This window comes from Macrotis lagotis, chromosome 1 (assembly GCF_037893015.1).
Source record: "Macrotis lagotis isolate mMagLag1 chromosome 1, bilby.v1.9.chrom.fasta, whole genome shotgun sequence".
NCBI classification, from domain to species: domain Eukaryota; kingdom Metazoa; phylum Chordata; class Mammalia; order Peramelemorphia; family Peramelidae; genus Macrotis; species Macrotis lagotis.
In genome coordinates, this window is record NC_133658.1 from 314,749,022 (window position 1) to 314,772,781 (window position 23,760).

Genomic DNA, 23,760 nt, shown 5'->3' on the forward strand with positions numbered 1-23,760 from the left:
TTTCAAAGCATAGCCCTCAGCATATTGATGAAGGTTCCTCAACCATTCTCCACCTGTAGGGCACCCAGTTTGTACCCACTTCATTGTTACTCTGGGTTTCAATGTCATTAATTTCAATGACTGTTCACATGGAAGTCTGCTATCATGGGTTTTTGCTTGAATCAGTCCTATAGCAAAGAATATTCTCCCTCCCAACAGTTAACTGGAAGGAAACCCTGTATAACAGGGTACAGACCATCAAACACCAGTAGAAAATCACCTGTCAGCCCAAGGCTGGGGGCATGCTTTCCAATTACCTTTCTGAAATTCTTATTTTCCCCTCATTTCTTGAATTGGCTTTCTTTCTTCCATGCCTTCCAAAACAAAACCCTCAGCATATTGATAAAGATTTTACTGCCATTCTCCGTCTGTAAGACCCCCAGTTTGAACCGACTTCTTTGTTACTCTGGACTTCAAAACCATCAGTTTCAATGAGTGTCCACATTGAAGTTTGCTGCCATGGGTGTTCCTCTTTGACTAAGTGCTGAAGCAAGGAAAATTCTCTCTCCCAACAGATAACTAAAAGGTAACCTTGTTTGATAGGATACACACCAAGAGATATCAGTAGTCCCCCACCTCTAAGCCCAAGGGTGAGGGCATGCTTTCCATTCACCTTTCTGAAATCCTTATTTTTCCCTATGTTATTTTTTGCAGTGGCTTTCATTCTCTCTTCTATGCCTTTCAAAACATAGCCCTCAGCATATTGATAAAGGTTTGTCAACAGTTCTCCACATGTAGGGCTCCTAGTTTGTACCCACTTCTTTTTTACTCTAGGTTTCAATGCCCTCAGTTTCAATGAATGCTCAGTGGGAGTCTGCTAGCAAGTGTGATTCTGTTGAACCAGTTCTTTAACAAAGAAAAGATTGTTTCCCCAACAGTTAGCCAGAAGGGAACCCTGTAGGACAGGGCACACACCATCAGCTACCAGTCGTCCCCCTCCTTGCCCCCCACGATCATCCCAAAGGTGCAGACATGCTTTCCATTTACCTTTCTGAAATTCCTATTAGTCCTATTTCTTGCTGTGGCATTCTTTCTCTCTTCCGTGCATTTCAAAACACACACTTCAGCATAATGTTAAAGGTTTCTCAACTCTTCTTCAGCTAAAGGGTCCCAGGTTTATGTTCACTTCTTTAATATACTAGATTTCAAAGCCATCAGTTTCAATGAGCTTTTACAGGAAGTCTGTCACCTATTGTGATTCTCTTAAACCAGTCCAGTGGCAAAGACAATTCTCTCTTCCAACACATAATGAAAAGGTAAACCTGTCTGATAGGAGACACACCATCAAACACCAGTAGCCCTCCACCTGTCAACCCAAGGGTGGGGGGGCATACTTTCCTATTACCTTTCTGAAATTCTTATTAGTCCCTGTATTATTTTGCAGTGGCTTTTTTTCTTTCTTCTGTGCTTTTCAACACATAATCTTATGTATATTAATCAATGTTTGGTAACCATTCTCCTCCGATTGGACCCCCAGTTTGAACCAACTACTTAGTTCTGGACATCAGTACCATTAATTTCAATGAGTATCCACATGGAAGGTTGCTGCAATGGATGTTCCTTTTTGACAGAGACCTGTATCAAAGAAAATTCTCTCTCCCAACAGATAACTAAAAGGTCAGCCTGTCTTACAGGGTGCACACCATCAGACAATAGGAGTCACCCACCTCTCAGTTCAAGGGTTGGGTGCATGCTTCCCGATTACCTTTCTGAAAATCAAATTAGTTCTTCATATAATTTCTTGCAGTAGCTTACTTTGTTTCTTCCATGCCTTCCAAAAGAAAACTCTTAACATATAAATAAGGGTTTTACTGCTCTCCACCTGCAGGGCCCCCAGTTTGTATCCACTTCTTTGTTACTCTGGGCTTCAGTGTCATCATTTTCAATGAGTTTCCACAAGGATGTTTGTTGCCTTGGGTGTTCCTCTCTGACCAAGTCCTGTAGCAAGGAAAATTCTCTCTCCCAATAGAAAACTAAAAATTTACCCTGTCTGACAAGGAACACACCATTAAACACCAGTAATCCCCCACTTGGTCAGCCCAAGAGTGGGAGTAGACTTTCCATTTACCTGAGTCCTTTTTAGTGCCCCCCCCCCAATATTTCTTGCAGTGGCTCGCCTTGTCTCTTTCATGCCTTCCAAGAAACAACCCTCAGTATCATGATAAATGTTTTACAACCACTCTCCATCTGTAGGGCCCCTGTTTTTTACCTACTTCTTTGTTACACTGAGTTTCAATATGATCACTGTGAATGAGTATCCACATGGGTATTTGTTACCATGGGTTTTCCACTTCAAACGAGCCCCATAACAGGGAAAATTCTCTCTCTCCCAAGAGATAACTAAAAGGTAAACCTGTCTGACAGGGTAAACACCATTAAACACCAGTAGCCCCCTACCTGTCAACCCAAAGATGAGGGTATACTTTCCATTTAGCTTTCTGAGGTCCTTTTTATCACCCCCTTCCATTATTTCTTGCAGTGGCTTACTTTGACTCTTCCATACCTTCCAAGAAACAACCCTTAGCATATTGATAAAGGCTTTACTGTCATTTTTCCACTTGTAGGGCCCTCAGCTTGTACCCATTTCTTCGTTACTCTGGGCTTCAGTGTCATCATTTTAGATTTTTTCTTCAAGGCAACGGGGTTAAGTGGCTTGCCCAAGGCCACACAGCTAGGTAATTATTAAGTGTCTGAGGTTGGATTTGAACTCAGGTCCTCCTGATTCCAGAGCCATTGCTCTATTCACTGAGCCACCTAGCTGCCCCCTGTACACACATCTTTATTACTCTGTGCTTCAGTGCCATCAGATTCTATGAGCGTCCACATGGGAGTTGGCTGCAATGGGTATTTCTCTTTGGTAAAGCCCTGTAGCAAGAAAATTCTCTCTCCCAACAGATAACTAAAAAAAGGCTCTGTTTGAAAGGGTACACACCATCAGATACCAGGAGTCCTCCATCTGTCAGCCCAAGATGGGGGGATGCTTTCCCATGCCCTTCTAAAGCCCTTTTTTGTCTTCCCAATTATTTCTTGCAGTGGTGCTCTTTTTCTTGTCCATGCCTATCAAAAAAAAAAAAAACAAAACCTCACCATATTGATAAAGGTCTTACAACCATTCTCCATCTGTAGGGACCCCAGTTTCTACCCACTTCTTTTTTACTCTGGGCTTCGATAACATCAGTATCAAAGAATCCACATGGGAGTTTGCTGCCATGGGTGTTACTCTTTCACTGAGTCCTTTAGGAAGGAAAATTGTCTCTTCCAATAGAAAACAAAAAGTTAACCCTGTCTGAAATGGTACACACACCATTAAACAACAGTAGTCCCCCACCTGTCAGCCCAAGGGTGGGGGCACACTTTGCAATGATCTGTCCAAAGCTGTTTTAAGTCTTCCTATTATTTCTTGCAGTTAACTTTCTTTTTTTTTTTTTCAATGCCTTCCAAAAAAGAAGCCTCGGCATACTGATGAAGGTTTTGCAACAACTATTCATCTGTAGAGCCCCCTGTTTGTAAACAATCATTCGTTACTCTGGGCTTCAATGCCATCAGTGTCAATGAATGTCTTCATGGGCTTTTGCTGCCATGGGTGTTCCTCTTTGACCAAGTCCTGCAGCAAAGAAAATTCTCTCTCATAAAAGTTAACAGAAGGCAACCCTGTCTGACAAGTTACTCACCATCAGACACCAGTAATTCCCCAACTCTCAGCCCAAGGTTGACAGCATGCTTTCCAATTACTGTTCTGAAACTAATTTTATTTCTTGAAGTGGCTTTCATTCTCTCTTCTTTGCCTTTCAACACATTGCCCTTAGAATATTAATAAAGGATTGTCAAGTATTCTCCACCTGTAGGGCCCCCAGTTTGTACCCACTTTTTCATTCCTCTAGGTTTCATGGCTATGGGTTCCAATGAGTGTTCAATGTGAGTCTGCCACCATGTGTATTTCTGTTGAACCAGTCTTGTAGCGAAGAAAATCCTCTCTCCCCACAGTTAATCAAAAGGGAACACTGTCTAGCAAGGTACACACCAATAAAAACCAGTAGTCCCCTACCTGTCAGCCCAAGGGTCTGAACATCCTTTGCAATGACTTTTTTAAACCCTTTTTTAGTCTTCCTATTTTTTTTCTTGCAGTAGCTTACTTTTTCTCTTCCATGCCTTCCAAAAAACAAGCCTCAATTTATTGACAAAAGTTTTACCAACATTCTTCATCTGTAGGCCCCCCAGTTTGTACCCACTTCTTTGTTAATCTGGGCTTCAATGCCATCCTTGTCAATGAGTGTCCACATGGGTTTTTTCCCTTGCCAATGGTGCTCCTCTTTGATTGAATCCTGTAGCAAAGAACATTCTCTCTCCCAACAGATAACCAAAAGGTAACCCTACCTGACAGGGTACACGCCATTAAACACCTGTAGTACCCCATCTGTCAGCACAAGGGTGGGAGCATGCTTTCTAGTGACCTTTCTAAAGTCTCTTTTTTAATCTTCCCTATTATTTCTTGCAGTAGCTTTCTTTTCTCTTCCATATCTTCTGAAAATCAATGCTTAGCATATCGACATAGGTGTAAAAAAACATTCTTAATCTGTAGGGTCCCTGAATTTAACCACTTTTTTGTTACTCTGGTATTCAATGCCATCAATATCAATGAGTGTCCATATAGGTTTTTTGTTGCCAATGGTGCTACTCTTTGACTAAGTCCTATAACAAGGAAAATTCTCTTTCAGCAAATAACTAAAAGGCAACCCTGTCTGACAGGGTACATACCATTAAACACAAATAGTTTCCCCACCTGTTAGCCCAAGGGTGGGGGCATGCTTCACCAGAATCTGTCCAAAGCCCCTTTTACCCTTCCTATTATTTCTTGTAATAGCTTTCTTTTTCTCTTCCATGCTTTCCAAAAAACAACCCTCAGCATATTGATAAAGGCTTTACAACCATTTTTCATCTGTAGGGCCCTTGGTTTGTACCCACTTCTTTGTTACTCTGGGCTCCAATGCCATCCATGTCAATGGATGTTCAAACTAGCTTTTGTTGCCATGGGTGTTCCTCTTTCACTTAGTCCTGTAGCAAAGAAAATTCTCTCTCCCAATAGATAACTAAAAGGGAAACCAGTCTGACAGGGTACACACCATTAAATACTAGTAGTCCCCCACCTATCTGCCCAAGGGTGGGAGTATGTTTTCTATTCACCTTTCTAAAGCCCCATTGTAGACTTCCTATTATTTCTTGCAGTAGCTTTCTTTTTCTCTTCTATGCTTTCCAAAAAACAATCCTCACCACATTCATATACATTTTATAAATATTCTTCATCTAGGGTCCTCGGTTTGTACCCACTTCTTTGTTACTCTGGGCTTCAGTGCCATCAATGTCAATGAATGTCTACATAGGTTTTTGTTATGAGTGGTCTTGTAACAAGAAAAATTCTCTCTTCCAGCAAATAACTAAAAGGTAACCCTTTCTGACAGCGTACACACCATTAAACACCAGTAGTCCCCCACCTGTCAACCCAAGGGTGGAAGCATGCTTTACAAGAACCTGTCCAAAGCCCTTTTTAAGTCTTCCTATTATTTCTTGCAGTTACTTACTTTTTCTCTTTGATGATTTCCAAAAAATAACTCTCAGCATATTGATAAAACTTTGTCAAGTATTCTCTACCTATAGGGTACCCAGTTTGTACCCACTTCTTCATTCCTCTAAGGTTTCATGGATTTCTGTTCCACTGACTGTTCAATGCAAGTCTGCTGCCATGTTGAACCAGTCCTGTAGTAAAGAAAATGCATTCTCCACACAATTTGCCAAAAGAGAACCCTGTCTGACAGGGTACACATCATTAAAAAGAAATAGTCCCCAACCTGTCAGTCCAAGGGCATCCTTTGCAATAACCTGTCCAAAGTGTTTTTTACCCTTCCTATTTTTTCTTGCAGTAGCTTTCTTTTTCTCTTCCATGCTTTCCAAAAAACAACCAGCAGCATATTAATAAAGGCTTTACAATCATTTTTAATCTGTAGGGCCCTCGGGTTGTACCTACTTCATTGTTAATCTGGGCTTCAGTGCCATCAGTGTCAATGAATGTCCACACTGGCTTTTGCTGCCATGGGTGTTCCTCTTTCACTTAGTCTTGTTGCAAGGAAAATTCTCTCTCCCAAGAGATAACTAAAAAGTAACCCTGTGTGACAGGTTACACACCATTAAATGCCAGTAGTCTCCCACCTATCAGCCCAAGGGTGAGGGTATGCTGTCTAGTGACCTTTTCAACCCCCCTTTTTAGTCTTCCTATTATTTCTTACTGTAGCTGTCATTTTCTCTTCCATAGTTTCCAAACAACAACCCTCAGCAGATTGATCAAGGATTTACAACCATTCTTCATCTGTAGGGCCCCCTGTTCATACCCACTTCTTCATTCCTCTAGGTTTCATGGCTATCAGTTCCAAGGAGGGTTCAATGTGAGTCTGATACCATATGTATTTCTGCTTAACCAGTCCTCCACAGTTAACCAAAAGGGAACCCTGTCTGACACAATACACACATTAAAGACCAGTAGTCTCCCACCTATCAGTCCAAGGGTGGGGGCATGATTTCCAATGACTTTTCTAAAACCTTTTTTTATTCTTCCCTAGTATTTCTTTCAGTAGCTTTCTTTTTCTCTTCCATGTCTTCCAAAACACTCTCAGCATATTCTTCATCTGTAGGGTTCCCAGTTTATACTCACTTCCATGATAATCTGGGCTTCAACCATCAAAGTCAATGAACATACACACAAGATTTTGCTGCCTTGGGTGTTCTTCGTTCACTAAGTCCTGTAGTAAGAAAAATTCTCTCTCCCAACAGAAAACTAAAAGGCAACCTGTTCTGACAGGGTACACACCATTAAATGTGAGTATTCCCTCACCTGTCAGCCCAAGGGTGGGGGCATGCTTTGCAATGACCTGTCCAAAGCCCTTTTTAGTATTCCTATTATATCTTGCAGTAGCTTTCTTTTTCTCTTCCATGCCTTCCAAAAACCAACCCTCAGTATATTGATAAAGGTTTTACAACCATTCTTCATCTGTAGGGCCCCCAGTTTGTACCCACTTCTTTGTTAATCTGGGATTCAATGCCATCAATGTCAATGAATATCCTCACCAGCTTTTGCTGCCATGGGTGTTCTTCTTTGACTAAGGCCTGGAGCAAGGAAAATTCTCTCTCCTAACAGATAAATAAAAGGCAACCCTGTGTGACAGGGTACACACCATTAAGCACCAGTAGTCCCCTACCTGTCAGCCCAAGGGTCGGGGCATCCTTTGCAATGACTTGTGCATAGCTGCTTTTACTGTTTCTATTATTTCTCACAATAGCTTTCTTTCTCTCTTCCATGCCTTCCAAAAAGCAATCCTCAGAGTATTGATAAAGGTTTTACAACCATTCTTCATCTGTAGGGCCCCCGGTTTGTACTCACTTCTTTGTTAATCTGGGCTTCAATGCCATCCATGTCAATGAATGTCCTCACCAGCTTTTGCTGCCATGGGTGTTCTTCTTTGACTAAGGCCTGGAGCAAGGAAAATTCTCTCTCCTAACAGATAAATAAAAGGCAACCCTGTGTGACAGGGTACACACCATTAAACACCAGTAGTCCCCTACCTGTCAGCCCAAGGGTCGGGGCATCCTTTGCAATGACCTGTGCATAGCTGCTTTTACTGTTTCTATTTCTTACAATAGCTTTCTTTCTCTCTTCCATGCCTTCCAAAAAGCAACCCTCAGAGTATTGATAAAGGTTTTACAACCATTCTTCATCTGTAGGGCCCCCGGTTTGTACTCACTTCTTTGTTAATCTGGGCTTCAATGCCATCCATGTCAATGAATGTCCCCACCAGCTTTTGCTGCCATGGGTGTTCTTCTTTGACTAAGGCCTGGAGCAAGGAAAATTCTCTCTCCTAACAGATAAATAAAAGGCAACCCTGTGTGACAGGGTACACACCATTAAGCACCAGTAGTCCCCTACCTGTCAGCCCAAGGGTCGGGGCATCCTTTGCAATGACCTGTGCATAGCTGCTTTTACTGTTTCTATTATTTCTCACAATAGCTTTCTTTCTCTCTTCCATGCCTTTCAAAAAGCAACCCTCAGAGTATTGATAAAGGTTTTACAACCATTCTTCATCTGTAGGGCCCCCGGTTTGTACTCACTTCTTTGTTAATCTGGGCTTCAATGCCATCCATGTCAATGAATGTCCCCACCAGCTTTTGCTGCCATGGGTGTTCCTCTTTGACTAAGGCCTGGAGCAAGGAAAATTCTCTCTCCCAACAGATAAATAAAAGGCAACCCTGTGTGACAGGGTACACACCATTAAACACCAGTAGTCCCCTACCTGTCAGCCCAAGGGTCGGGGCATCCTTTGCAATGACTTGTGCATAGCTGCTTTTACTGTTTCTATTATTTCTCACAATAGCTTTCTTTCTCTCTTCCATGCCTTCCAAAAAGCAACCCTCAGAGTATTGATAAAGGTTTTACAACCATTCTTCATCTGTAGGGCCCCCGGTTTGTACTCACTTCTTTGTTAATCTGGGCTTCAATGCCATCCATGTCAATGAATGTCCTCACCAGCTTTAGCTGCCATGGGTGTTCTTCTTTGACTAAGGCCTGGAGCAAGGAAAATTCTCTCTCCTAACAGATAAATAAAAGGCAACCCTGTGTGACAGGGTACACACCATTAAACACCAGTAGTCCCCTACCTGTCAGCCCAAGGGTCGGGGCATCCTTTGCAATGACCTGTGCATAGCTGCTTTTACTGTTTCTATTTCTTACAATAGCTTTCTTTCTCTCTTCCATGCCTTCCAAAAAGCAACCCTCAGAGTATTGATAAAGGTTTTACAACCATTCTTCATCTGTAGGGCCCCCGGTTTGTACTCACTTCTTTGTTAATCTGGGCTTCAATGCCATCCATGTCAATGAATGTCCCCACCAGCTTTTGCTGCCATGGGTGTTCCTCTTTGACTAAGGCCTGGAGCAAGGAAAATTCTCTCTCCCAACAGATAAATAAAAGGCAACCCTGTGTGACAGGGTACACACCATTAAACACCAGTAGTCCCCTACCTGTCAGCCCAAGGGTTGGGGCATCCTGTACATAGCTGCTTTTACTGTTCCTATTACTTCATACAATAGTTTTCTTTCTCTCTTCCATGCCTTTCAAAAAGCAACCCTCAGAGTATTTTTTTAGGGTTTTGCAAGGCAAACAGGGTTAAGTGGCTTGTCCAAGGCCGCACGGCTAGGTAATTATTAAGTGTCTGAGACCGGATTTGAATCCAGGTACTTCTTACTCCAGGGCCAGTGCTTTATTCACTACGCCACCTAGCTGCCCCCAACCCTCAGAGTATTGATAAAGGTTTTATAACCATTCTTCATCTGTAGGGCCCCCGGTTTATACCCACTTCTTTGTTAATCTGGGATTCAATGCCAGTGTCAATGAATGTCCACATGAGTTTTTGCTGCCATGGGTGTTCTTCTTTGACTAAAGCCTGGAGCAAGGAAAATTCTCTCTCCCAACAGATAACTAAAAGGCAACCCTGTGTGACAGGGTACACACCATTAAACACCAGTAGTCCCCCACCTGTCAGCCCAAGGGTGGGGCACACTTTGCAATGATCTGTGCAAAGCCCCTTTTAGTCTTCATATTGTTTCTTGCAATATCTTTCTTTTTCTCTTCCATGCCTTCCAAATAACAGCCCTCACTTTAATGACAAAAATTTCACCACCATTCTTCATCTGTAGGGCCCCTGGTTTGTATTCACTTGGTTGTTCATCTGGGCTTCATTGTCATCAATGTCAATGAATGTCCACATTAGCTTTTGCTGCCATGGGTGTTCCTCTTTGACTAAGTCTGGTAGCAAGGAAAATTCTCTCTCCCAACAGATAACTAAAAGGTAACCCTGTCTGACAGGGTACAAACCACGAAACACTAGTAGTCACCCACCTGTCAGCCCAAGGGTGAGGGCATGCTTTTTATTCACCTTTCCAAAGCCCCTTTCCAGTCTTCCTATTATTACTTACAGTAGCTTTCTTTTTCTTTTCCATGTATTCCAAAATACAACTCTCAGCATATTGATACAGATTTTAACACCATTCTTCATCTGTAGGGTCCCCAGTTTGTACCCACTTCCTTGTTAATCTGGGATTCAGTACCAATAATGTCAATGAATGTCCACACTAGCTTTTGCTGCCATGGGTGTTCCTCTTTCACTAATTCCGGTAGCAAGGCAAATTCTCTCTGTCAACAGATAAATAAAAGGTAACCCTGTCTGACAGGGTACACACCATTAAGCACGAGTAGTCTCCTACCTGTCAGCCCAAGGGTTGGGGTATACCTTCTATTCACCTTTCTAAAGCCCCTTTTCAGTCTTCCTCTTATTTCTTGCAATAGCTTTCTTTTTCTTTTCCATGTCTTCCAAAACACAACCCTCAGCATATTGATAAAAGTTTTTTTTTAAGTTTTTGCAAGGCAATGGGGTTAAGTGGCTTACCCAAGGCCACACAGCTAGATAATTATTAAGTGTCTGAGGTCAGATTTGAACTCAGGTACTCCTGACTCCAGGGTCGGTGCTCTACCCACTGCACCACCTAGCTGCCCTATTGCTAAAGGTTTTACAACCATTCTTCATCTGTAGGGCCCTCAGTTTGCACACATTTCTTTCTTACTCTGGGCTTCAATGCCATCAGTGTCAATGAGTGTACACATAGCTTTATGTTGGCAATGATGGTGCAGTTTGACTAAGTCCCGTAGTAAGGAAAAATCTCTCTCCCTACAGATAACTAAAAGGTAACCCTGTCTGACAGGGCACAAACCATTAAACAGCAGTTGTCTCCCACCTAAGAGTACAAGTACAAGAGCGTGCTATCTAGTGACATTTCCAAAACCCCTTTTTAGTCTTCCTATTATTTCTTATAGTAGCTGTTTTTTTCTCTTCCATGCTTTCCAAACAACACCCCTCAGCATATTGATAAAGGATTTACAATCATTCTTTATCTATAGGGCACCCAGTTTGTACCCCCGAGTTTATTCCTCTAAGTTTCATGGTTATCAATAAATGCTCAGTGTGGGTCTGCTGCCATGTATATTCCTATTGAACCAGTCCTGTAGTGAAGAAAATCCCCTCTCTCCACAGATAACCAAAAGGGAACCCTGTCTGACATGGTACACACCATTAAACATTACTAGTCCCCCACCTGTCAGACCAAGGGTGTGTGCATGCTTTCCAATGACTTTTCTAAAATCCTTTTTAGTTTTTCCTATTATTTCTAGCAGTAGCTTACTTTTTCTCTTCCATGACTTCCAAAATTCAACCCTCAGCATACTAATAAAGGTTTTACAACAACTATTCATCTGAAAGGCCCCCCTATTTGTATACAATCATTTGTTACTCTGGGTTTCAATGCCATAGGTGTCCATGAGTCTCCACATGGTCTTTTGCTGCCATGGGTGTTCCTCTTTGACCAAGTCCTGCAGCAAAGAAAATCTCTGTCTCTCACAAAAATTAACAGAAGACAACTCTGTCTGAAAAGGTACTCACCATCAGACAACAGGAGTGCCCCAGCTCTCAGCCCAATGTTGATGGCATGCTTTCCAATTAGCATTCTGAAATCCTAATGTTATTTCTTGATGTAGCTTTCATTCTCTCTTCCTTGTCTTTCAACACATAGCCCTCAGCATATTGATAAAAGTTTATCAAGTATTCTCCACCTGTAGGGCCCCCAGTTTGTATTCACTTCTTCATTCCTCTAGGTTTCATGGCTATGGGTTCCAATGAGTGTTCATTGTGAGTCTCCTGCCATGTGTATTTCTGTTGAACCCATACTGTAGTGAAGAAAATCCTCTTTCCCTATAGTTAACCAAGAGGAAACCTTGTCTGACATGGTAAATACATTTAAACACCAGTAGTCCCTCACCTTTCAACCCAAGGGTGGGGGCATGCTTTCTAGTCACCTTTCTAAAGCCCTTTTTTTAATCTTCCCTATTATTTCTTGCAGTAGCTTTCTTTTTTCTTCCATATCTTCCAAAAATCAATGCTTAGCATATTGATCTAGGTCTAAGAACTATTCCTCGTCTATAGGGTCCCTGGTTTTAACCACTTTTTTGATACTCTGTGCTTCAATGTCAATGAGTGTCCTCATAGGTTTATGTTTCCAGTGGTGCTACTCTTTGACTAAGTCCTGTAACAAGGAAAATTCTTTCAGCAGATACCTAAAAGGTAACCCTGTCTGACAGGGTACATACCATTAAATGCCAATAGTCCCCCACCTGTCAGACCAAGGGTGGAGACATGTTTAGCAATAACCTGTCCAAAGCCCTTTTTACCCTTCCTAGTTTTTCTTGAAGTAGCTTTCTTTTTCTCTTCCATGCCTTCCAAAAAACAACCCTCAGCATTTTGATAAAGGCATTACAACCATTCTTCATCTGTAGGGTCCCCGGTTTGTACCCACTTCCTTGTGAATCTGGGCTTCAATGCCATCAATGTCAATTAATGTCCACACTAGCTTTTGCGGTCATATGTGTTCTTCCTTGACTAAGTCCTGCAACGAAGAAAATTCTCTCTCACAAAAGTTAACAGAAGGCAACCCTGTCTGATAAATGTTTTACAACCATTCTTCATCTGTAGGCCCCCTGGTTTGTACCCACTTCTTTGTTAATCTGGGATTCAATGCCATCCATGTCAATCAATGCTTAGTATATTGATCTAGGTCTAAGAACCATTCTTTATCTATAGGGTCCCTGGTTTTAACCATTTTTTTGTTACTCTGTGCTTCAATGTCAATGAGTGTCCACATAGGTTTATGTGTCCAGTGGTGCTACTCTTTGACTAAGTCCTGTAGCAAGGAAAATTCTCTCTCTGGACAGATAACTAAAAGGCAACCCTGTCTGACAGGGTACACACCAAAAAATCATCAGTAGTCCCCCACTTGTCATCCCAAGGGGTGATGGCATACTTTGCAATAACCTGTCCAAAGACCTTTTTAGTCTTCCCTATTATTTTATGCAGTGGCTTTCTTTTTCCTCTTCCATGCCTTCTATAAAACAACCCTCAGCATACTGATAAAGATTTTACAACAATTATTCATCTGTTGGGCCCCTGTTTGTACATAATTATTTGTTACTCTGGGCTTTACTGCTATCAGTATTAATGAGTGTCCACATGGGATTTTGCTGCCATGGGTGTTCCTCTTTGACTAAGTCCTTTAGCTAGGAAAATTCTCTCTCCCAACAGTAACCAAAAGGTAACCGTGTCTGACAGGGTACACACCATTAAACACCACTATTCCCCTACCTTTGGGGGCATGATTTCCTATTGCCTCTCTGAAATTCTTATCAGTCCCCCCCCCGCCATTAATTCTTGCTATGGCTTTCTTTCTCTCTTCCATGACTTCCAAAACAATACTTCATCATTTTGATAAAGGTTTTACAACCATTTTCCACCAGTAGGGCCCCCAGTTTATACCCACTACTTTTTGTTGTTTTTTGTTTGGGTTTTTTTTAGGTTTTTTTTTTGTAAGGCAAACGGGGTTAAGTGGCTTGCCCAAGGCCACACAGCTAGGTAATTATTAAGTGTCTGAGACCAGATTTGAATCCAGGTACTCCTGACTCCCGGGCCGGTGCTTTATCCACTATGCCACCTAGCCGCCCCTCCACTTCTTTTTTACTCTGTGTTTCAGTTCCATCAGTTTCCAAGACTGTCCACATTGGAGTTTGTTGCCAAGGGTATTTCTCTTTGACCAAGCCCTGTAGCAAAGAAAATTCCCCCTCCCAACAGATAACTAAAACTTAACCCTGTCTGACTGGATAAATACCAACAAACACCAGTAATCTCTCACCTTCAGCTCAAGGGTGGGAGCATGCTTTCCAATAACCTTTCTAAAGCCCTTTTTAGTCTTCTCCATTATTTTTTGCAGTCACTTTCTTTTTCTCTTCCATGCCTTTCAAAAAGTAAACTTCAGCATATTAATAGAGGTTTTACTACCATTCTCCATCTATAGGACCCCCCCCCCCCGTTTGTACCCATTTCTTTGTTACTCTGGGCTTCAATGTCATCAGTTTCAATGAGTGTTCACATGAATGTGTTATTCTCTTGAACTACTCCTGTAGCAAAGAAAATTCTCTCTCCTAATAGTTAACCAGAAGGCAACCCTGTCTGACTGGGTATTCATCAATAGACATCAATAGTCCCCTGCCTTTCAGCCCAGGGATGAAGGCATGCCTACCTTTTAACTTCCTGAAATTTTTATGTTTTTTCTTGAAGTGACTTTTATTTTCTCTTCCTTTCCTTTCAAAACATAACCCTCAATATATTTATAAAGGTTTGTCAACCATTCTCCACCTATAGGTCCCCTGGTTTATGTCCATGTTTTTGTTACTCTTGTCTTCAGTGCCATCAATTTCTACATAGGAGTTTGCTGCCATTGATATTTCTCTTTGTCAAAGTCCTATAGCAAAGAAAATTCTCTCTCTCTCAACAGATAACTCAAAGGTTACCATTTCTGATAGGGTGCATACCATCAGACTCCAGTAGTTCCCATCTTTCAGCCCAATGGTGGAGGCATGCTTTCCAATGACCTTTCTGAAAGTCCTTCTTATTTCTCTCTAGTATTTCTTTGTCTCTTCCATGCCTTCCAAAATAAAACCCTCAACATATTGTTAAAGGTTAAACATTCATTCATTCTCCACCTATGGGGCCCACTGGTTTGTCCCCACTTCTTTGTTACTCTAGGTTTCAATGCCATCATTTTCAATGTGTGTTCATATGGGAGTCTGCCACCAAGTGTCATTCTTTTGAACCTGTTCTATAGCAATGAAAATTCTCTCTCTGTATAGTTACCTAGAAGAGAATCCTTTATGAGAGGATACACACCACCATACACTAGTGGTCTTCCACTTGTCAACCCAAGGGTGGGGCCATGCTTTCTAATTACTTTTCTGAAACCCTTCTTATTCTCTATATTATTTCTTGAAATGGTTGTCTCTCTCTCTCTCTCTCTCTCTCTCTCTCCCCCTTTTTCTTCTAAAATATAGTCCTCAGTCTATTGATAAAGTTTTTCCCAATCATTCTGCACCTCTTAGGTCCCTGGTTTGTTCCCACTTCTTTGTTTCTCTGGGTTTCAATGCTATCAGTTTCAATTAGTGTTCTCATGGGGGTCTTCCCCATGTGTGATTCTCTTGTACCTGTCCCGTAGGAAATAAAATTCTCTTTCCCAACAGTTATAGGGAATCCTATATGACAGGGCATCAGACACCATTGGTTCCCCCCCACACACCTTGTCAATCCTTCAAGGGTGAGTGAATATTTTCCAATTACCTTTCTGAAATCCTTCTTATTCCCTCTGTTTTTTCCTTGAAATGGATGTCTTTCTCTCCTCTTTTTCTTTCAAAACACAACCCTCAGCATACTGACAACAGTCATGCCACAAGTTTCAGTCAGTTTCTACTTGGGAGTCTACTGCCTCTTATACCAATTTCTCTCTCCCACTGTTCACCAAATGGGCACCCCTTCTGAACAAGGAAAGCAGAAACATTCATCAGTCCTCCCCCACCTCGGAGGCCATGGGTGGGTGCATGTGTGCTAATTTCCTGTCTGAAATCTTTAATTATCCCTCCATGGATTACTGCAGCAGCTTTCTTTCACTTTTCTATGAACTCCAAAACAGCCCTCTACATAGTTAAAAGGTTATTCTAGCATTGTCCTCTTGTAGGACCCCTGTTTTGTACCCACTTCTCTGGGCTTCCATGCCACCAGTTCAAGGAGTGTTTACATGGGAGTCTGCTGGCATGTGTGATCCACTTTGAGAAAGCCCTATGGCAAAGAAAATTCTCTTTCCTAATAATATACCAAAATTGAATCTTGTGTGATGGAAAAAATGCCATCAGACACTGGTAGTCCCACATCATCCAGCCCAGTCTCCTAATTTCCTTTCTGAAATCTTTTCTTCTTCCTCTATGGATTCCTGCAGAAGCTTTCTTTTACTCTTCTATGACCTCCAAAAATAGATGTCATAACTAGTGATAAATGTTTCTTGACCATTCTCCACCACTGGGTTCATACCCATTTAACTGTTACTCTGGTCTTCCATGCCAACCAATTCAAGATCGGTCCACATGGAAATCTACTCCCATGTGTGGTCCTCTTTGGCCAAAACCTGTAGCAAATAAAATTCTGTCTCCCAAAATTTAAAGAAAATGGATATGTGTCTGACACAGTAAACATCATCTAGACCCTGTAGACCTCCACTTCACAGCTTAGGGATGTGGACATGCTTTCTAATCATTTTTCTGAAATCCTTATTTTTCCCTTCTATTATTCCATGCATAGGCTTTCTTTCTCTCTTTTCTGGACTCTGAAATACAGCCTCCTGAAAAAGTTTCTCAGATATTTACCATCCATAGATTTCCTGGTTTGTACCAACGTTTTTCTTGCACTGGCCTTCCATTACCCTAGTTTCTTGGGTTTTACACATAGGAGTCTACTGTCATGTTTGATCTTTTACCCACCTATGTAGAAAAGCAAATTACTTTTCCCTAACAATTAACTGAAAGGGAATCCTTTCTGACAGGGTAAACACGTGTAGGCAACTCCATTCCCACAGGTCTTAGCACAGTGTGGAAGAATGCTTTCTGATATTCTTACGAGTCCCTCCAATGACTCTGTCAGAGGTCTTCTTTCTGTCTTCCAGGGTCTCCAAATCTGCCCTCATCATAGTGATCATATGGGGCCTAGATCTGTACTCACTTCTGTTACACTGGGTTTCCATTCTACCAGTCTCAGTGAATTTCCACTTGGATATCTGCTAACATGTATGATCTTCTTTGTCTTGTAGCAAAGATTCTCTCTACCAACAGTTAACCAAAACTGAACCCTTTCTCAAAGGGAAAATACCATCATGCACCTGTAGTCCCCCATTTCCTAGCCCAGAGATGGAGGCATGTTTTCCAATTATTTTTCTGAAATCCTTATTAGTCCTTCTATTGATTCGTACAGAGGCTTTCTTTCTCTCTTCTATGACCTCCAAAATATAGCCCTCAGAGTAGTTTCCAACCATTCTCCTCCCATGGGGCCCCCTCTTTGTAACCCCCTACTTTTCACACTGGTCTTCAATTCCACCTGGATCAAGGGCAAGCCCACCTGGGTTTCTGTCTTCATATGTCATGCTCCTTGACCTGGCCCTGTTCCAAAGAAAAACTCACTTTCCCAACAGCCAGATAAAAGAGAACTTTTTTTGTCAGGTTATGACCAGATTGCAGCCACAGTACACCACCTTGCAGGTCATGGCTGGTGGCATATTTTCTTTTTGCCATTCTCCTTTCTTTAGTGTTCTCTCAATCTCAGGCCAAAAACATCAGTTTCAGTTTTTTACTTTCTTTCCTCTATACAGAACACTCACACATACAGACACACACAAATACAAACACACATACACAGAGGAAATGAAACTCACACAGTGACACCGAAACAATGTCCATTGCACAGACCTTGTTTTGTTATACATTCCACTTACAGAAAAACCATTTTCTGTTACCAATTTTCTGTTATCATTTTTCTGTTACCAATTTTCATCCAGGGAGTGTTTCCATTCTACAGCCATGCGGGTAGAATGGTCACAGCCTATCATCCCCACAGATTTTTGCTCCTTGGGGAGGCTACTAGCATAGAAAATGCACTTAATCCAGAGCCAACTCAAAGGTGAGCCTGTCTTCCTAGGAAGGCAGCCCACTTCACTCATAGCTGCCCACCCATAGCACAGAGATATGGAAACCAGCTTGCTAACCTGTTCTCTAGAAACCAGGCAGGGTCGTGATATCTACTTAGAGGACAGGGCTTCTCCTACCATCTTTCACTTGCAAGCCTTGCATCACTGTGTATGGTAAGGGTTTTTTCAGCCATTCTTCATATGAAAGATTTTCCCAGTTGGTCTCCCAGGCTGTAGTGAGGACTGGCCTTGCGGCAATATCAAGACTGAATGAACATGGGGTTACAGCTCCATTTAAGTTCCTCCTACACAAAACCCAGATCTGTATCACCAGTCAGTTCCACTCTAACCATGTCTGCTGGGGAGGTACCACATTTCACCCAGTGTCCCAGTTCTGAGCACAGTAGCAGGACCCAACATTTTAACCTGTTCTCTGAGGCCAAGGAGGGTCTTGATATCTGTCAGAGGGCAGGCCTTTTCTCCCAATGGGTCAGTGACCAGGATTTCAGCAATCCATAGTTCTATGTCGGTCAGTCACTTACCAGCAGCTGTGTCCCTGATTTCTTTCCAATACTTGGATAGTCAGGGCATTCATTCCACCCAAGGCAAGGGGAAGGAGCATTGGGATGCAGTCTAACATTAAGTTGTCTTTCTCGGAGACCCTGTAGCCAAGAAAACTCATTGCAACCACAAGCTGCTTAATAATAACCCTGTTTACTAGGGAAATTTACATATTGCACAGCATTTTGGGGTTTTTAGGATGTAAATTTTTCAATATTATATTCTTCATTATATAATATCTCCTTTTCTTGCTCTTCCTTAGTCATCATTTCCAAGTGTTTTTTAAAATTTTTTTAGTATTTATGTACTATCTCAGTATCATAATTTGCCTCTTTTCTTTCACTTACATTGAACCATGCCTTTTTTTCTATATAAATACAATTAGGTATTAGTTTTCCAATTGTAAATCAGTGTTTGACTGGATGTTCAACCCTGGATTCAAATGACTAATTTGCTGGTAAATGTTTAATAAGTGATTCTGTAATATTACATATAGAGCACTGTCCTTGGAATCAGAAAAACCTGTATTCACACCTGGTCTCAAACACTTACTAGCTGGGTGACCTTGGGCAAATCACTTAACCTTGCTTGCCTCTGTAAAAATTAAAAGAAAAAAAAAAGGAAATTTTCACTTTCAAATAGTCATCTTTTTTATTACCCCTTTTAAAAAAAAATCACCTTCCTTAAAAACAATATCTGATTTATAGATTATTAATTTTAGAATAATTTATTCTTACAGTTAAAAGTATACAATCTGGTCCCAGTGTTAAAATGATTCTAACATTCCCCCCCCCCTTTACTGAAAGTTTTTTTCATCTTTTCATGACAGTATTGGAGGCATGTTTCATTTTTTTAACTCTGAAATTCTGTTATTTTCATTTCTCTTATGTTTTTATCCCCACTCCCCATCATTTCATTTTTCTTGTTTTTCAACTTGTGCTAAATTCATCATGCATCAACTCACATAAATTTTTCCTAGTGCTCAGAATTCTTCACACTCATCCTTTGTTTCAGTACAATGTATCATTTCTTTCAATACAATACATCCTTTATTTCAGTTCAATTTCATTACAATAGTGTAGGTACTGGTTTAGTCATATCTTAGTTACAGGTCACTTGGGTTGTTTCTATTTCTTTGCTACAAAGTATATTTACTTTTTCTAGTTCAATTTAACAGTAATCATTTGTGATATCCCCATTTTACAAATTATCATTGAGAGGTACAATGTCTTATTGGACTGGTATAAAAGAATGCTTCAGGGTTATTCATTTCATTGGGAGCCTAGAAAAATGGAATTGGGAGACTTTCAAATGAAGTTTCCTGAGATCTAAGTTCTATGAGCTCAGCTATGTGATGGTGCCCTGCCTCCAGAGAGAAGAACATCTAAGCCCTGCCAGTCCACGTCATCTGATTGGGCATGAGACTTTACAACCTCTTAGAAAAACATTTTTCCCCCACTGTTTCATTATTGTAATTGTTAATAATATGTTCTTTTGCTCTAGATAATCTCAAATCATTTCCCTTCATATTGTTCTCCAACATGGAAATGTAGATTTATTAAAGATATATATTCCTAGCTTTGATTTCCATTAGCTAATTATTTTTTAGCATTTTCTTCTCAAGACTAAGCAAACCGTCACCTTTTTTTTCAACCCGGTGCTGTTCTTGTCATGTTCTCATACTTCTTTAAAATAAAGGCCCACCAAAAAAAAGTAATTTTCATCTCTGAATAAGGCTTGATCAATATGGGATATGGTTGAGAAAGCCTTCCTTTCTAGCTTCTGCATGTGGCAATGTAGTACGCGCTTTATGGTTTGCACATAGTAGGTACTTAATAATCACCATTGCACAGAGTAGGTGCTTTCAAGTATTGCACATTGTAGGCATTTCATAAATTGCACGGAGTAGGTGCTTAATCAGTGTTTGTTAAATTGAGAGAAAAACATCGTCCACGATCAGTCTTTCCCTCGCAGTACCTCACATCGCACTTTGTTTTCACTTCTTTCACAAATCTTTCTGTATCTTTTTTATCATAATTATTGTCATATGTATCATATCATTATTCAATTGTAACCTTCTTGAGGGAAGAACTATCTGACTTGGTATCTCAGCAAATTGCTCTGCTACATCAATACTACTGTATCCACTGAATCAATGTTAAATTTCTGATTTGAGTAGAATTGTTTCCTTGTTGATGCATCCAAACACCATGTGAGGATGCCTGTACTGCACGATTAGCACCTTACTATATATTATCCTGTTATATCTTGTAGCATTATTTGGAAAAAAGTAAACAGCTTCATAAACTATAAAACACTGTACTGTATGCGCGCTATTATTATCACTGTTATTGTTAGTTTCTAGTTCCTTTTTTTCATATAGCATAGCACATATCATCCTGTCTTGTTATCTACTCATGTCATTTTATGTGTATTTCTTATTTTCTCAATTAGATTGTAAGCATAAGGTAGGCAATGGCTATGTATACCTTGCAAGTAGTATATATTCAATAAATGCTTATTGAATGATTATCTGACTGAATGAATTCATCTTTGATTTAGGGGTGACCTCAGATAGGATAAACAACCCCTTTCTTGACGCAAGGCCTTTTCAAATGGTAGTGTCACACAGTCTATGAGACTACTGTCCCAGAGATTAAGCTACAGGGATGGTTCTTTGCTTGGGAAAAAACCTCCCATGGTGTGATCACTTGTTATTTTTCCTTTATTTCCCTCTTTATTATTAAGTAAAAGAATCAATATCAGCCTGTAATTTTTTGAAATCATTATCATATTAGTGTTTCTTTGGTAAAGAGATGTACAAGAGTAGAACTTCATGAGGAGACAAGATTATGAAATATATTGGGAAGTGGGTAATCAGATGCTGATTGTACCTTTGATAGGGTGGAGTAGGGAGAAAGACAAACAGGGAAGGAAAGGGTGGGTGTCTATACAGAACTTGGAGGCATTTCAGGATTTCAAAAAGAGAAGCTTGGATGGCAGAAAATAGGTTAGAATCCATTACAAGTCTGTCTCCCAGTTAAGTGCCAACATGTGTTTATGTCTAGGATTGGTAGTGAGGAGAGGGGTTCTCAGGCTTCTATCAAGTGAGGGAGATTTTTAGTTGACTGATAACCAGCAGTTGGTGTGGCAGCCAAAAAACTAATATAAAATCAGGCAGCATTGGTAGAAGTATAGCAACCAGAAGGAGGAAAATACTGCTCCTCAGTTGTCTGTTCTGGGCTGACCCTATCTGGAATATAATTTTCAATTTCAGGGACTAAAAGTTAGGAAAGACACTTGCAAATTGGAGTGTGGTCAAAGAAGGGCAATCAGAATGGGAGAGGGGATTCAAAACCATGCTATTTTTCACAAAAAAAAGGTCTACCACAGGATGGTTGTCCCAGAAGAGGGAGTAGGGATGTTGAGCTTTGTTATGGTGAATCTGACAGCTCTCAGGCCAAACCAAAAAGGACACATCATCACCTGTTGGGTCTCCTTTCAGATGTATTATATCTAGCTTCAAAAATGATGCAAGCTAAGTTTGACCAAAATAAACACATATGCACCACCAAAATTTCTGACTGTTTTCTAAGGAGGCAAACCAGTCAGGAATTCTTACAATAATTCTGAAGGAGAAAGGAAGGAAAAAGCAGGACCAGTCACTACAACCAAGCTGCTGCCAGCAACTTGACTCTAGCTATTTCATATCCCTGTTTTCCCTCACATGACACTATGATTCTTAAAAAGTCCTCACTGTTCTGATCAGGAAACATCAACTCAAAGAACAGGGCAAGATTACCTTAAATAAATGCCTGTTTTTTTCTTCTGTAAACTGGGTATGAATAGACTTCTACCACTAAATTCTTTTGGAATGGCCTGGATGTACTTTTTTAATACTTGCAGTTGTTTCTGATTCATTGAAGGAAACTGGGAATGTTTAGCATGGAGAAGAGAAGACTTAAAGGGAATATGATAACTGTTTTCATGTATTTAAGGGCAAATCATATGGAAGACCACAGGATCATAGATTTACAGATGAGGAAACTGGGACCCTATTTCATAAATGGGGAAACTGTGGCCCAAGAAGATGACTTGCCCAAGATCATAAAGAGAATAAAAGAAAGAGGGTCAGCAATGTGTTTAACCAATATAGTCCTATTTAATTCTTGGAAAAAATTCTGTAAGGTAAGTGCCACATTTTACAAATGAATGATACCTTTTCCCATGGTCACTGGACTAGTGAGGCTGAGACAGGATTCAAGCCTAAGTTCTTCCTGCCCCCCAGTACTGCACCCCATCTATTACATGACACTGCCTGATCATATAATCCTAGGTTGAATGCTAAAATTAACCTAAGAGGTCATCTAGCCCAGAGACAGAGGTCTAGATACTTGTCCTTGAACACACAGGTAATAAGTGACTGGACTAGGAATTAAACCAAGGTCCTATAACTTCATATGTAACAATCTTTGAAATAGTATGCCTCTCTATAAAGATAAAGCAAACTTTTTTACTGATACCCAGGAAGCATGACTAGGGTCAAGTGAGGGGAGGGAATAAGTGATAAGGTGTCTGACTTTGGTTCAATAAAGAGAAAAACTCCCTAATACTCAAAGCAGTTCAACAATGGAGTTGGCTGAATCTATAGGCTTGGAGCTGTCAGAGCAAGACTGGATGACCTTGTCAGGGGTGGTATAGATGGGATTTCTACAAGGAATGAGGTCTTAGGTCCCTCCAAATTCTGCGATTATGTATAAGGTTCTCCTGGGGAAGAGTGTCTAATACAGTCTACTTACAAATTCACATTTAAGAATTCTAAATTTTAAGAACTGGTTTGCTTTTTGAAGACAGTTTTAGATTGTCTAGAATAGTGGCAAAGGTACTTTGATTAACTGTCACTTCCACTCCCAGAGGCCCTAGAAAAACAAAACAAAAAACCAAAAACAGTTCCAGAATGGCTAGATGCCTTCACAAGCAGCTCCAGAATGCAAGTGAAAAGGTAGCTGCATCTAGAATTTTCTCTGTGTTAAGATCATTGGAATGAATTCTATAGTTAGTAGTTGGGTCCAGCAAACAGGAGCAATATTTGATATGAGGGGTAGGAAATAGAGAAGCAGGGGACATTATCAGAGACAGAGCTCACTATCAGATGAAGAGATTGAGTGAGGATCAAAACCAAAAAGTAGAGTAGCCACACCAAAGAAGACAGCAAGCATAGGATTTTGAAATGCAGGAATCACATGTCAGTTGTTACAGGTTTAAAGACAGAGATGAAGCATCCAGGGAATCTCATCCTGAATTACATATATATATGCATTTTATCCCTCCTCTTAGAACATAAACTTCTTAAGGGCAGAGATTCCAGAGTCTAATGGTGTTTAAATCTGAGGAACTGGGTTCATATTCTTCCTCTGATACCACCCATTAGTAAAATAGCCTAACTTTTCTGTCCCTCAGTTTCCTCATCT

General features: G+C 40.7%; 1 long non-coding RNA gene across 1 annotated transcript in view; it reads left to right on the plus strand.

The window, feature by feature from the left end:
* Positions 1-23,255, plus strand: part of LOC141505539 (uncharacterized) — a 45,056-nt gene extending 21,801 nt beyond the window's left edge. Inside the window, exon 3 of the long non-coding RNA XR_012473623.1 lies at positions 1-23,255. This exon is cut by the window's left edge and continues 13,947 nt beyond it. This is a non-coding gene — a long non-coding RNA (uncharacterized LOC141505539).
* Positions 23,256-23,760: the final 505 nt, after the last annotated feature.